At 45.5% G+C, this 16,079-nt stretch overlaps 1 protein-coding gene across 3 annotated transcripts in view; it reads left to right on the top strand.

Moving 5' to 3' along the window:
* Window positions 1–16,079, top strand: part of LOC134211772 (integrator complex subunit 3 homolog) — a 225,563-nt gene that overhangs the window by 130,754 nt on the left and 78,730 nt on the right. The window lies entirely within an intron of this gene.

Genomic DNA, 16,079 nt, shown 5'->3' on the forward strand with positions numbered 1-16,079 from the left:
CTTCTCTGCAGCAGAAATGATTTCTGTCGCTTGGCTTGATGGTGCTTGAGGTGCAAATAATAAACGATCAGCACGTCAGACCGCATCGTGCTTTCGGTTCTATTTTCTCTCTTTGCGGAAGGAAGTTTTGAATACTACCCGAAGCTATTTTAATTTCAACAGTGCTTCTCAGCGCTATTTGTACCCACTGATCCCGTTACGATCTTTGCAAGGACCCGAGCCTTCGTTTTACGTTGGACCCGTTTGCGGAAGTAAAATTCCGACTAGCGGTGGTAATCTTGCAGGGACACCGTTCTGGAAAAAAAACCTCTTAGAAGGTCACGTCTCCACCCTCAGCAATGAGTATTAATAAAAACAAGAGGAAGGGGAGTCTTTGAATTCTTCACTTCCTTCTAAGAAACAAGGTTTCAAGACCGTCTTGCCAAAGCGCGGAAAAATAGAAGGAAGCTGGAGAATTCAGATATTCCTTCTAACTCTAATATCGGAAATAATTCTTCTCCTATCGAACTGAGCAATCAGTTCGATTTGATTAATGATGATATTGAGCAAATCGAATCTACCTCTAGCCCAGGTGATTCGATTCATGCGAAAAAGCAAAGGATTCCGCCAATTGTGGTATCTGTTGCCGAGTTTTCTGGCTTTAGGAATGAGATTTTGAGTTACCTTCAGGGGATCAAGGTTTCATTTCAGATTGCTAGGAAGGGTGACTGCCGCGTTTTGCCGGGATTCTTTGACGATCGCAAACGTCTTCTTTAGTATTTGTTATGTACGCGCCGACGGGGTGTTCGAGTGCATCGTTGCACATAAGTTAAACGCGCACATACAAAATAAACATATTAAAAACTTTATTAGAAGACGAACTAAAACATAAACAAACATTCGAAGCGTGCGGACTGAATACATAACATAGCAAAACATAATGGCAGAATACTGTTGTTGTTCTTGCTATCGCGCATCAACGGGTAGCAGACGAGCTGCTACCAGTGAGCAAGCAGTGTTGTTGGTGGTTCAGTGGTTCCCAACCCCTTCTAATACAGCTGGAACGGGTCAAACCTTATCGGCGGTCTTCGATTGCGCAAAGAGCGGCGAGGTATCTGAACAGCTGTTTCGGTTGTACTTGACGGTGCAGAGCTTGATTCGAAGGGCGATGTGAATCTGGACGTTGACGTCGACGGTTTACGAAATCCGGTGACTTCGCTCGGATGAACTGACGTGGCTTGCAATGGTGTCGATTGATCGAAAGGTGCAGCAAGCGATGATGGCATCTGTGTCACTGGTGCAGAGGGTGTTGGAAGTGCAGAAGGACATGATGGTTGAGGCTGACTTGGTTGGCGCAGACTCCAGGCTTGCAAAAGGATGTCCAGCGGCAATTGTTGATTGCTTGTCCTGGACGGGGTCATCCTGGATGTTGCAACTCTGCCGGCGCTGGTTCGGTTACGTAGCTGGTTGATGTGCGACCGAAGCATACGCCTGTCTTCCACCCACACGTTAAACATTACGTTTCCAATTCGCTCCATGACTACCGCAGGTGCCCATCTCCAGGAATTGTTGGTGTGCACCTTGGCGTAGACTGGATCACCTTTTCTGAATGATCTTGATCCTGAGTAGTCGTTCACTTCCGGAACGGTTGGCGGACGAAGTAGGTCCAGGCTGGTCCGTATTCTGCGCCCAAATATAACTTCGGACGGAGATTTACTTTGTGGAGCTGAAAGATTGGGTGTGGAACGGTAGGTCATCAAGAAAGTGTCCAGTGCCTCTTGGATGGCTCCTTTCCCCTCACGGATTTTTTTAATTGCTCGCTTGAAGGTGTCCACGAAGCGTTCTGCCTGCCCGTTGGATTGCGGATGAAACGGCGCTGTGGTCACGTGATTGACACCGTTCTCCAAACAAAACTGAGCGAACTCGGCACTGGTAAATTGCGTACCGTTATCACTGACTAGCGTCTCGGGCATGCCAAGGCGAGCGAAGAGACTTCGCAGGATACAGATGGTAGCTGAGGTAGTGATCGATTTAGTTCGGACGATTTCCACCCACTTGGAATGCGAGTCGATGCCCAGCAAGAAGTAATCGCCCTCGATCGGGCCAGCGTAGTCGATGTGAACACGCTGCCATGGGTGCGTTGATTTGGGCGGACTTTCGGCTGACGTGCGCAGCGATGTCCGCGTCAATCGACGGCCAGTAAACATAGCTTCGCGCAATCGCCTTCATGCGCTGGATCCCCGGATGGCCACGATGAAGATGGTGGAGGCAACGCATCCGGAATTCCGCTGGAATGACAGGGCGTTCAGCAAACATGATGCACTTTTGAACCGTTTATAACGAGTCGCAAAGGTCGAAGAACCGCTGAACCTTTTGGTCTATGATGGCTTTCTTTGATTGTGGCCAGCCATGCTGAATGGAGCGGTAGACCTTGTTAAGTACTGGGTCGGAACGGGTGGCTTGCTGAATCGCCCTCACAGATAGAAAAAGTTGTTGAAATTTACACGAAAGTAATGCACATAAAGGGAATGCTAAAAAGAGCGTAAATTTCAACGATATTTTCGCCTGAATGTATGCAATTTCTATAGCATTATGCCACTTTTGATATGGTTCATGCAGTAGAAATTGACATAATGCTACAGAAATTGCATACATTTAGGGCGAACTTGTTGAAAATGATCCATGTACGCCCAGAATAGTGTAATTTTCCACGTCTTTATTTTTTACGCGCTTATTAGTTTTCATTATTTTTTTCTGTGCTGAAATGGAGAGGAAGTGCTTCAACTGCATCTAAAACGATGGATCTTACATCATTCTCCGTGATGACGCTGGCTACGACGAAGTCTTCCTCCGGCTTGACGTGCTGGTTGATCAGCCGCGACAGGATGTCGGCGTTCCCGAACTTATCGGTACTGATGTAGATGATCTCAAAGTCGTAAAGGAGAAGTTGCAGTGTCCACCGCTGCAATCGATTCGCCGTGTAAATTGGAATGCCTTTCTTTGAACCGAAGATTCGAAGCAGTGGAGCGTGATCGGTCTGCAGAGTAAAATGGCGACCGAACAGCATTTTATGGAACTTGGTCGCAGCGAAGATGATCGCGAGTCCCTCTCGATCCGGTTGGCTATAGCCTTACTCTGCAGGTGTCAGCGCTCTGGATGCATGCTGGACTACTTTCAGCGACCCATCTGGAAATTTGTGGCTGATGGTCGCACCAATGCCGACTGACGATGCATCTGCGGCTACTACTATGGGGAGCTGTGGATTGTAGTGTGTCAGCAACAAGTCGGACTGGAGAATCTGCTTGAACGTAGTGAAAGATTTTCCACACTCCGCCGTCCAGGCGAACTTATTGTCGGCTTTGAGCAGCTCATCGAGCGGATATCGAAGCTTGCGCATACTCGGGACGAATTTCCCGTAATAATTGATCGCCCCCAAGAACGAGCGAACTTCCGAAACATTTTTCGGCACTGGCATATTGCAGATGGCTTCGACTTTGGCTGGATCCGGACGCAAACCGTGCTCATCGATGAGGTGTCCAACGTATTTTATCTGTCGCTGGCCGAACGAGCACTTTTCGGCTTTGATGGTGAATCCGAAATCCTGGATGCGATGAAGAACTGCTTGAAGGTTGCGTTTGTGGTCTTCTTCGTCGACTCCGCCGACCAAAACGTCATCGAGTTACCCCGAAGTGCGTTCGAGACCAGCAAGCATCGTGTCTACGAGCTGCTGAAATGCTCCGGGAGCTGCTTTGACTCCTGGTGGAAGCCGATTATACATGTAGAGTCCTCGATGAGTGTTGATTGTGAGCATCTTCCGACAGCTTTCGTCCACTTCTACTTGCAAGAAGGCGTCTGACAAGTCTGTTTGGCTGAAGACCTTGTATTTCGCCAGCTTGGCGAAGATGTCCTTCGGTAAAGGAAGCGGATACTGGTGCGGCTGAAGAGCATCGTTGAGGCCCGTGGAGTAGTCACCACATATGCGGATTGCGCCACTTGCTTTCCGCACAACGACAATGGAAGCGGCCCACTCTGAAAAGTCGACCGGTGTGATAATGTTGGAACTTTCTAGCCGATCCAGCTCGGCGTCGACGGTGCTGTACATGGCGTAAGTCACGGGTCTTTTCGGTCGGAACACTGGTGATCTGCCTTCCTTCAGCGTAAACTTTACTTTCGCCTTCGTACACATCCCTGTTGCATCGCTGAAGACTTCCGGGAAGGCTGTTTTGAAAGAGTTGACGGTCGTTGAATGACTGCGGAGCAGATTGCAAAATTGGTCCATAGGCACCGACCCGAGATTGAAAGCGTCGATGAGATCGAGCCCGAGCAGGTTAAGCTCCTGCTTTACGATGAAAAATCGACCGATGTGCTTCCTCCCCTTGATGACCACTTCGCAGCTACACTGGAACTCCAGCTTCAAGGGCTTGCCGGACGTTCTTCACCTGTACGCTTCGTGTTGCCGCTTTCTTGGACAAGAACCGCTTATTTGGAGACTTGAGTTTCTTCGCACTGGAACAGTATCCGTCTTTGTGACCATGTTGCCCACAGTCATTGCACCGATGTTTCTGGAACGGACAGTCCTTGGAGTAGTGCATAGCACCGCAGCTCCAGCAAGGTGTTGCTGGACCGGTACTCTTCTGGTTTCTGTCGGATCTTGACTCCGGCGAAGCTCTTCCGGAACGAAAACTCCTGTTATACTGCTTCTTTACTTGCTGCACTCCTGCCGATGAAGACGTTGTCTCTATCATCGCCGTGTCGTGTTTGATGTTCAGAAGCCGCTGACATTCGTCCGAAATGTGCTCCAGGGTTATATCGTTCCGCTCTTCAATGCGGCTGAGCAACCTCGTCCTGATTTCCGTTCTGATTTCAAACACGAGGCACTTGAATTGATCCTCCGATAGCTTCCCCAACTCGAACTCGACACAGAGTTTGTTCACCCGGCAGGCGAACGTTTTGTAGTCCTCGGCGGCTTGCTTTGTGACTCGCAAGCACCGATATCGCCTGCTGATCACGGACTCTGGCATGCCGAACAAACTTTTCAGTTACTATGTCTGAAACTTGATTATGCATATTGTAACCTGCGAGTTACAATTAACCCGTTTTTTTTAGTCTTGTCGCCGAGTGTATTTTGGGTAGTTTGTGCGTCGCTTTAACTGGCTACCCATTATGCTTTTGTTTTTGTTTTAATGGCAACATGCACCACCACTGTGGATTTGTAAATATTTTAATTCGTTTGTTTTTTCAATTAAAGTTTGTTTAGATTTTGTTGTTTAGCGTTTTAAATTGTTGCCTTTAAATTATAGTGTCCGTTAAGTTAGATTTTAAAATAAAGTTAGCGCCAGAGCTCCTCCCGTAGGCTAAAAGCGACATCAACACAAGCAACATAACAGTCGAGCACGGTGGCAGGAGCGATGGCGATTATTTGGTTTTGGTCTGGTCGATGACGGGAAGAAAAGTTACGAGCCACGGCGAAGTGAAGACGCGTTTCGGTGGATCGGCCGGTTTTGTGTCCGCAAAAGTGAATTGTGGTTTTTGAGTTGCGTGCGTCCGCTGGATGGTTAATTCCCAGCATAGTCGGGAGTGGAAAATTTGGAGTTCCCCCGAAAGTGCCGTGGTTCGGGAACGTTAAGTGCTGTGAAGGTGCAGTGCAAAGGGTGTTGGATCGCCGCCATAGTGGGAAGCTAAACGCAAAGGAAATTTCGCTTCCCGGCGGTCTAGCAAAAGATCCCAAGAACACCCGCCGTCCTTACTGTGGGGGCTCAGCCAGTAGAGTTCCTCGCCCCCGCAGTTAACAGTCAAGAAGGACGAAGCCAGACAGTGCAAAGGGGCGTATTGTCTGGGGCAGAATTCTGTGGAATCTGCCGGGGCCTACTACGGCGAGTAGTCGGTTCGGTGTTGTACACCAGCGTCGCTAGGGGGATCTGATAAAGGAGCTTGCTCTTCCCCCTAGCTAAAAGTCAAGGACGGCTGCCGGAGGCAGTCCCTAAAGCCCGAAAGCAAGAAGAAGAGAAAGAAGAAGTCGAAAGTGTGAAGAAGAAGACGAAGAAGAATAGAGGAAGAAGGCGAAAGAAAAGGAAGAAAGAGGAGACCAGTTTGCCTGCTGCTGCTGCTGTGCTGTCGTCGACGAAGGGGCCCCAACGAGAGCAGTGAGTCGACCAGTGCCGTAGCGAGTGGGAGCAAGAGGTCAGAATAGAACATAAGGTTTTTTAATTTTGAAATATTTCCTAGTTTTGCTCATTTTGTCCATCCGAAATCCGAAGGTAAGTGGGAGTACCCTGCTCTAGGCCGCCCTGCCGGGGTGAATTGTATGAGGGGAAGCTCAGGGCTTTCAATTGGCGCCCAACGTAAATTTTACAGAAAATATCTACGATATTTTCTTCCTGAGCGAGGGGTACTTCCACCAAAATTCGGATTTTGGGTGGAATAAACACAGTGGTGGGGACTTTTTCCACAATCGCGTGACCGTTTATAAAATTTTATATTGTTTGTATTATATTTGTGTTCCTAAATCGGTTATTCGTCCCGTCTGTTGAACGATTTGGCACGAGTAGATTTGCAAAGTTCCAAGGGCGGGATCGCCAATTCTTTCGAGCGGTTTAGGGTGGCACGTGAAGCATTTTGGTGACCTAAAATCATTGGGAATCGTTAGTGAGTGAAAATAAGTACCTTACCGTATTCATACTTCATCGAACAGTTGGTCAAGTTTTGAAACCGTCCATATTTTAAAGATTTGTGTCCTCTTTCGTCAAAATGGTGCTCAACGTGTTGACGTTGGGAGAATTCAACGTCGCGTACTTCCACTTGCGAGCTGATCATCTCGAACAAGACGAGATCGACTTTGAGTTGAACTCCCGCAGTGTTGTCATCTCTCCCGAATCGGATCAATCATACACCAAAAGGCGTCGTCGTTTGCGTGGGCTGTTGGCCAGCGAGCTGCAGGCCTCTGATCCTGTGGTTCGCTCCTTCAAAGGTGATGTTGAAGTTGATTTGGGTATATGTCGTGGCAAGTTCGAGTCCATCAAGGAGGATTTGGGGTACAGGTGTCCGAATAAAGAGGTTTTTCGAAGCAGGTTGCTTCACTTGGGTGCTCGGCTCCAAATCGTAAAAAACTACGCCGTGGGAGAAGGCAATGAGGCATTTATTGATTTGTTGGACGATGTGGTAGCTCTCCACAGATACCACTTCGCAAATAGTGCTCCGCCTCCTCTCACGGTCGTTGAAGAAGACACTGAGGATGATGAGGATTTGCAAACCCAATCTGCGGAAAGGAACGACAACATTCCGGTCCTGTATAGCAAACCCTCAACCGATGTTGTCGTAAATCAGGTGGCTGGGGAAGAAATTCTCGGTGTCTTAATTGAAATAAGGGCGGAAATTCAAAAGACGCAACAGCAGATTAAGGTCAACGAGTCCCGCAACTCAGCGAGAATAGATTCTCTGGAAGCTACGATGGAAAAACTCGGTACCGGTCTAGCGTCTATCAGCACGATTGCTTCTGAACTCCAAAAAACGTATCGTGAAGTTCAAGCACTTCGCGATACGGTTTCTGAATTACAACGCATGGTTAAAAAAAACATTCCTAACGTAAACTTCAATAGTTTGCCGGTGGATACAGAGGATATTCACTTTAGAGAGAGTCCTGATCTGCCGGATTTGCCTGAGATTCAACAGCCAACGTTAGAAGGGTTGGGTATTTCAGAAGACTTGCGGAGACGTCTTTCGATTCCCGCACAGGACCTACGAATGCCGAAACAACCAAAGCTGTCTGCTCCTGGTATGGCGGATTATTCCAAGATTTTTGAAAAGCCCCAGCCGGCGTATCAGCCGCAAAATATTTTCCAGCCTTCCATCCCAGGCTTTGCAGTTCCGCGTCAGGCGGAGAGTACCAGATCGGTAGAAATTACCGGTTACTATCGTCGGCCCCAACGGGTGGCCGATTGGAACATAAAAAAATATGCTGGGAATGATGAAGGCACAGGGCTGAACGAATTCTTGGAAACAGTCCACCATTACGCAGAATCAGAACAGATTGCCGAAGCAGAATTGTTCAACTCGGCAATGCATTTGTTCACTGGGAACGCGCTAGCTTGGTTTCAAGCTATGCGATCCCAGAAGCGGTTCTATAACTGGAACCATTTGGTGTGTGAGCTGAGGGCGAACTTTGTTCACCCGGAACTTGACGCCGCGCTAAAGATGAAGGCATCTCAGCGTCGCCAGTATCGGAATGAGACCTTCCAAGATTTCTATCTTGCGATGGAGAAGATCTTCCGTGCTATGTCCACACCACTGGGTCTTACTGACAAGCTTGACCTTCTTAAGCGGAACATGCGGACGGACTATAAACAAGTCCTCTTGTTCAAACCAGTGAACACATTGTCCGAGTTGATGCTCATCGGTAAAACAATAGATGCTTCAAAGACTCCCATTTACCAAAAAGTATTTGGGAGCTCTAAAGAAGTATCTGCTATTTCAAGTCAGCCTGTTTTCAATGGTTCTCCACAGAGCCAGCGGCAGCAGCAGCAACAGAGTGCTAACGGAAAGGGGTACAAACCCAGGGTGTTCTATAAAAGAGATAGCCCTCCGGCCTCTCCCACACGAAACAAATCGCCACCATGTCGTTTTAACGACAATGGTGGTCAAATTCGAAGAGCTCTTCGTGAGAAAACAGGAACAAGTCCTAGAATCCCTACGTCGCAAGACGGTGCAATGTGCCTGAGTGCCCTCGTGGACAAACACCGGCCACAACTGGGAGTTTGTTACAACTGTGGGACAAAGGGCCACGATCACGAGAAGTGTTCGAAGCCCAAGCAAGTATTTTGCATCGTATGTGGATTCAAAGGATTTGACGCCACCAATTGCCCTTATTGCTTGCAAAATGAGATTAGGTCCAACTAAAAGTGTTGAATGGCCAATCCCTCTTCAATAATAATTTTCCCAAATCCCGAACTGTACCAATTCTTCGTAATACATCCTCATTTTCTCAATAAAAATTGCCCATTGGTACAACGGGACTGCTTTTTTCAGCCGTTAGGCAATTTTCAGTTTTGATTAGGCATTTGATGGCATGAACATTTTTCGACCACAAATGACCTGTAAATAAGACCCCAAGATTTTCCTGGGTCTGCAATACTCATCCAGCCAACGTGGAACTAAAGCATTATTTGTGCCTCGGATCCAATACATCGACTTCATGGGGTCGTTCACTTGGGAGCTTCCAAAGTACGATGGGTTCGAGGACACAAATCGCATTCATCTTCACGTTGGCAATCCTCTTCTTCCGTTTGGAGTCGAGTCCAACAGCAATCGGCTTCGAAAGCCTTGACAATGTTTAAGGCAAGGCAAAACATTTTGCCACATGCCGCTCCACAACACTCCTAGTGGGAGAAAAATAAATCCCATTTCGATGGGAACACCACAAAATATATTTTATTCGGGCACTTGTACCCCAAAAACTCAAATATTCCGCGGTGGAAGGCACTAAAAACACTGCTGCTTTTTAAAGCATTAAAACATTTTCCCGTCGGGGGGTTAAAAATCTGCCCCTTACTGCATACGCCACAGTAGTCACTTTCTAGCTTATGGCATCGGCAGGAAAACACATACAACACATCCTTTCGACGGGATGAACACACATAAAGACCCCACTTTGTCGGGGTAAAATCACCTTAAAAACCCCTTAAAACCAGTTTTAAAAACACTTCCTTCCACCGTGGAAGGCCTTAAACACTTGTCCAATGATGGTCTCTATCCGCAGAAACCACCACACGGTTAGATCAGACAACCCAAAATGAAGTTCAAACAACTCAAAATTAAGTTCATTTCACTTAATTTGGACCGTTGGTGGGGGAAGCCAATTTTGAGTTGGATGGCCGAACTCGGATTTGAGTAGTTTCCGTTTGATCCCGTGTGAAAAAGTACCTAAATATTAAGTTGTTTCCACCTAATGTTAAGTTCAAATAGGTTTAAACAACCTAAATTTGAGTTCAAACCCTTTAACCTAGCGTTGGCTTCCCCCATCGAACTGCTATCGTTGGGTGGTTTTCTTTCTCTGTTTTTGACATCAAAGGATGGAATGAAAGAGATGCCAGATCGAAAACAACTCAAAATTTGGGTTGTTTGATCTACCCGTGCAGAATCCGCGATAAACGAATGATTATTACAATCACAGTCGCAACGATCGCGACGGGTCGGCTGGATTGTTTATGTTTACATTTACCAATCGCTTCAGCATCATTCGCATTCGGCGATGTCATCAAAACAATCATCTGTTGTTTTCTCACTTCTGTGAGTGTGCGAAGTGCGTTCAATGATTGTTTCGATCCATTCGGGTTGGTCATTTATTAAATTAATGATTTCGTGTGTGTTACTTCTACGTGAAGTTAAACGATTTACAATGATATTGAAATGCTAATATTATCTTCCAAACTTGGACGTACATGTTCATGATAGCATTAGAGGCGAAAGTATAGAATTGATAGTTCCGTTAGGATACGGCAGGCATGAAGAATGTTTTTATAGAAGTCGATTTGAAAGCGAGCGGAGGGCAATATTTGTGATGGCACATATCGCACGACCTTCCTTCTGCCAAGCTCCCGTATGAAGGGGAGGAAGAATATCAGTGTGGAAGCTGATATATCTCCACTGGCAAAAGGAAGGTGGTTTGACTTGCTCATATGCCATCGCGTGCGGAAGGATTTGCTATCGACGAGTACTGTCTCCAAATTTCTAATATGACATCAGCATTTAGTCGAATAGGATTTTTATTGCACAGTTCTGTTTTCTCATTGCGTCCGTCTCGTCGCAACCAACTTGGCTGCCTCGGAGAGAACAAAGCAGAGAAAGGCACTGCTGCTGTACCGTCGACCAATAACAGCTGAATTGATGGATGCCCCCACCAAGGGTAGTACACTAAATTAATGATTTCGTGTGTGTTACTTCTACGTGAAGTTAAACGATTTACAATGATATTGAAATGCTAATATTATCTTCCAAACTTGGACGTACATGTTCATGATAGCATTAGAGGCGAAAGTATAGAATTGATAGTTCCGTTAGGATACGGCAGGCATGAAGAATGTTTTTATAGAAGTCGATTTGAAAGCGAGCGGAGGGCAATATTTGTGATGGCACATATCGCACGACCTTCCTTCTGCCAAGCTCCCGTATGAAGGGGGAGGGAAGAATATCAGTGTGGAAGCTGATATATCTCCACTGGCAAAAGGAAGGTGGTTTGACTTGCTCATATGCCATCGGTTGCGACGAGACGGACGCAATGAGAAAACAGAACTGTGCAATAAAAATCCTATTCGACTAAATGCTGATGTCATATTAGAAATTTGGAGACAGTACTCGTCGATAGCAAATCCTTCCGCACGCGATGGCATATGAGCAAGTCAAACCACCTTCCTTTTGCCAGTGGAGATATATCAGCTTCCACACTGATATTCTTCCCTCCCCCTTCATACGGGAGCTTGGCAGAAGGAAGGTCGTGCGATATGTGCCATCACAAATATTGCCCTCCGCTCGCTTTCAAATCGACTTCTATAAAAACATTCTTCATGCCTGCCGTATCCTAACGGAACTATCAATTCTATACTTTCGCCTCTAATGCTATCATGAACATGTACGTCCAAGTTTGGAAGATAATATTAGCATTTCAATATCATTGTAAATCGTTTAACTTCACGTAGAAGTAACACACACGAAATCATTAATTTAGTGTACTACCCTTGGTGGGGGCATCCATCAATTCAGCTGTTATTGGTCGACGGTACAGCAGCAGTGCCTTTCTCTGCTTTGTTCTCTCCGAGGCAGCCAAGTTGGTTGCGACGAGACGGACGCAATGAGAAAACAGAACTGTGCAATAAAAATCCTATTCGACTAAATGCTGATGTCATATTAGAAATTTGGAGACAGTACTCGTCGATAGCAAATCCTTCCGCACGCGATGGCATATGAGCAAGTCAAACCACCTTCCTTTTGCCAGTGGAGATATATCAGCTTCCACACTGATATTCTTCCCTCCCCCTTCATACGGGAGCTTGGCAGAAGGAAGGTCGTGCGATATGTGCCATCACAAATATTGCCCTCCGCTCGCTTTCAAATCGACTTCTATAAAAACATTCTTCATGCCTGCCGTATCCTAACGGAACTATCAATTCTATACTTTCGCCTCTAATGCTATCATGAACATGTACGTCCAAGTTTGGAAGATAATATTAGCATTTCAATATCATTGGTCATTTATGTTGCGCAAAAACACTAAGAAAAATCTTCCAGTTATATTCCAGCGCAATGATGGCAACATGTTAAATGTTTTCTAATTTATTTATTTTTTATTATTTTTTTACTTCGTCGTTACTTGTCCATTAGTATTAGGGAAATTCTGTTGATTCCTTTTGGAATCAATACGCAATTGACTAGTTGTCCCGTCAGGTCTAGCTCAATTGTTCTCATAATTGGGAACAGTTGATGCGAAAAGGCCATAAGTCTTGCGTCCCTATTGTCCGTTTATTTTGGTATTTTGTGTGGTTACGAATGATATGCGTGAATGAATGAGTGTAACTGAAAGAGAATGTGTGAATGTAAAGTATGAGTGTGTTGTGAAATGGCGGGGTTCGTTCAAATGTCTAGTGTGATCGTGTGCAAGTGTACGGCCAGTGAGTGAGATGAGAGAGTGATACACTTTGAATGAATGTGGATGGAATCAGAACCCCAGCTGTTTAAGGAAGTATGAATACCGTGAGGACAGGAATACTGGACAGTCGCAAAAAAAAGTGAAATGATGGAAAATTTATAATGCCGCGACAACCGTTCCGCTGCTATGTTGAACAATCCTTGACCGGAGGCTAGCAGAGTTTTAGGAATCCAGGATGGATCACGTGTCGAGAAAACTAATCGAGGAAGATCTTAGCTCTTTTATTGCTACTCGAAAGTGTCAATGGTGGACTGATTTCGCCCAAGGGCGAGTCCCAGTCCTGGTCAGCAGACTATATCGGAAGAGACGATGTACCGATTTAAGATGTCTTTGTTCGGTCGTATACCTAATTGTGAAATTGTAATATATTTTGTTCAAAATTGTGGAAGCTGTCTTTTTTCGGTAGGTTAGGCAGATTTCTTATTTTTCTTGTTTATTTTCCCCATATTTTTATTTATTCTATTTTAATTCGTTATTTATCATCAATGTTATCGGTGTTAGGTGTTAGAGTTAGTAAAAAATGTTGCCATTTTTTCTCCTCGGTGTGGGCGAGATTGTAACCTGCGAGTTACAATTAACCCGTTTTTTTTAGTCTTGTCGCCGAGTGTATTTTGGGTAGTTTGTGCGTCGCTTTAACTGGCTACCCATTATGCTTTTGTTTTTGTTTTAATGGCAACATGCACCACCACTGTGGATTTGTAAATATTTTAATTCGTTTGTTTTTTCAATTAAAGTTTGTTTAGATTTTGTTGTTTAGCGTTTTAAATTGTTGCCTTTAAATTATAGTGTCCGTTAAGTCAGATTTTAAAATAAAGTTAGCGCCAGAGCTCCTCCGTAGGCTAAAAGCGACATCAACACAAGCAACATAACAGTCGAGCACGGTGGCAGGAGCGATGGCGATTATTTGTTTTGGTCTGGTCGATGACGGGAAGAAAAACTTACGAGCCACGGCGAAGTGAAGACGCGTTTCGGTGGATCGGCCGGTTTTGTGTCCGCAAAAAGTGAATTGTGGTTTTTGAGTTGCGTGCGTCGGCTGGATGGTCAATTCCCAGCATCGTCGGGAGTGGAAAATTAGGAGTTCCCCGAAAGTGCCGTGGTTCGGGAACATTAAGTGCTGTGAAGGTGCAGTGCAAAGGGTGTTGGATCGCCGCCATAGTGGGAAGCTAAACGCAAAGGAAATTTCGCTTCCCGGCGGTCTAGCAAAGATCCCAAGAACACCCGCCGTCCTTACTGTGGGGGCTCAGCCAGTAGAGTTCCTCGCCCCGCAGTTAACAGTCAAGAAGGACGAAGCCAGACAGTGCAAAGGGGCGTATTGTCTGGGGCAGAATTCTGTGGAATCTGCCGGGGCCTACTACGGCGAGTAGTCGGTTCGGTGTTGTACACCAGCGTCGCTAGGGGATCTGATAAAGGAGCTTGCTCTTCCCCTAGCTAAAAGTCAAGGACGGCTGCCGGAGGCAGTCCCTAAAGCCCGAAAGCAAGAAGAAGAGAAAGAAGAAGTCGAAAGTGTGAAGAAGAAGACGAAGAAGAATAGAGGAAGAAGGCGAAAGAAAAGGAAGAAAGAGGAGACCAGTTTACCTGCTGCTGCTGCTGTGCTGTCGTCGACGAAGGGGCCCCAACGAGAGCAGTGAGTCGACCAGTGCCGTAGCGAGGGGGAGCAAGAGGTCAGAATAGAACATAAGGTTTTTTAATTTTGAAATATTTCCTAGTTTTGCTCATTTTGTCCATCCGAAATCCGAAGGTAAGTGGGAGTACCCTGCTCTAGGCCGCCCTGCCGGGGTGAATTGTATGAGGGGAAGCTCAGGGCTTTCAATATGTACAACATGTGATAGATTTAGTTCGGAAAAGGTATTGGAGGGTAACCGCCCCTTCGGTGGGGTTTGATCCCACGACCCCAGTTCGCATGACAGGTGCTTTCCCTACTAAGCTACGAAGGACCTCCGTCGTCCACCGCAGCTTAGCGGGTACTGATGAAACCAAATTCCCAGCACCAGGTACCAGCCGATCTCTTGCAATACATTTTCAGAACTAACTCTCTCAAATGTATTTTTGTACACATGTCAACCAAGTAGGATGAGTATTTAGTATTGTCCGGCTCCTACACACTTGCGTCATCAGCAACGGCGCTCAATGAAGTAGGGTTGTGTGAGGTTGTGCCAGTTTGGTCGTCAGATCCCAACCCGACCACACAAGCGAAGAGAGATCGCCACTCGAGTTCAGTACATTCAAAGTTAATTGCCTATATACCGGGTATTAAGCCACCCGGTGTGGAAATTAATTACTATGTCTGGAACCCCACCGAAAGGGCGGTTACCCTCCAATACCTTTTCCGAACTAAATCTATCACATGCTGTACATATGCATAATCAAGTTTCAGACATAGTAATTAATTTCCACACCGGGTGGCTTAATACCCGGTATATAGGCAATTAACTTTGAATGTACTAAACTTTTCAGTTTATTCACTGTGTCGTCAAATCGGATTTCGTTCGTGCTCTTCGGTAAGATGTAACTGGTGTACCTCTCGTGCTCCGATGGGCTCAGCTTCCGTAGCAGCAGTCTTACCTTGGCTTCATCGTCGAGTCGAACGGCGTCTTTAGCGAATAGATCTTCGTACCGCACGTACCATCCAGCAAATGTTACGTTTTGATCCGGCTCGTACCGGAATTCGCGGATGTTACTCGCTAGCGAATCGAGAATTTATTTATTTTTTTATTTATTTATTTATTCAATTATACTTGTAGAGTAAGAGCTAAATAAAGTAACATAGCTTCGCAATTTAAAAAAGCTATAAAAAGAACAACCCAACAATTGCCGCTGAAGGTGTGTTACACTAGAAAATCTAGATAAGTTGAATACCCATCTAACGCAATGATTTAGCGACACTTTTAAACGATCAAAGGCAGCAGCAGAAGCATTTAAAATTAATTCTGCGCCATAAGAAAAATAGGGCAACAAAAGTGATTTGAATAGTTTCAGTTTTGTAGAAGTAGGAAGCATTCCTGCAGTTAGTCGTAAGTGTCTAATGCCTGCGTAGACTTTCCCACATTGGGCATTTAAATGAGAATCCCATTCGAGATTAGACCGAAAAATTACGCCAAGATTACGAGCTCTGTCGACATATTCTAGTATTTCGTTATCAATTTTTAATTCAGGTAAAATTGTACGAATATGTCGTCTACAGATGAACATTACTTTGGTTTTCGATGAATTTATGGAAGCAAATTATTTATCGACCATTACAACACTACAAAGGTCAAAATTAATCAAATTCGTTAAGTTCTCTAAGTTAGCATCACCTGAACAAATCTCGCTTAATTTTTCAAAAGGACCTAAGTAACATTTTTTTTCATGAATTAATTTAAGTACTGCAATCAAAAGCTTTCATGTTTTTCTGTTGATTGCGCTA

The sequence above is a fragment of the Armigeres subalbatus genome, chromosome 2 (assembly GCF_024139115.2).
Source record: "Armigeres subalbatus isolate Guangzhou_Male chromosome 2, GZ_Asu_2, whole genome shotgun sequence".
Classification (NCBI taxonomy): Eukaryota; Metazoa; Arthropoda; class Insecta; order Diptera; family Culicidae; genus Armigeres; species Armigeres subalbatus.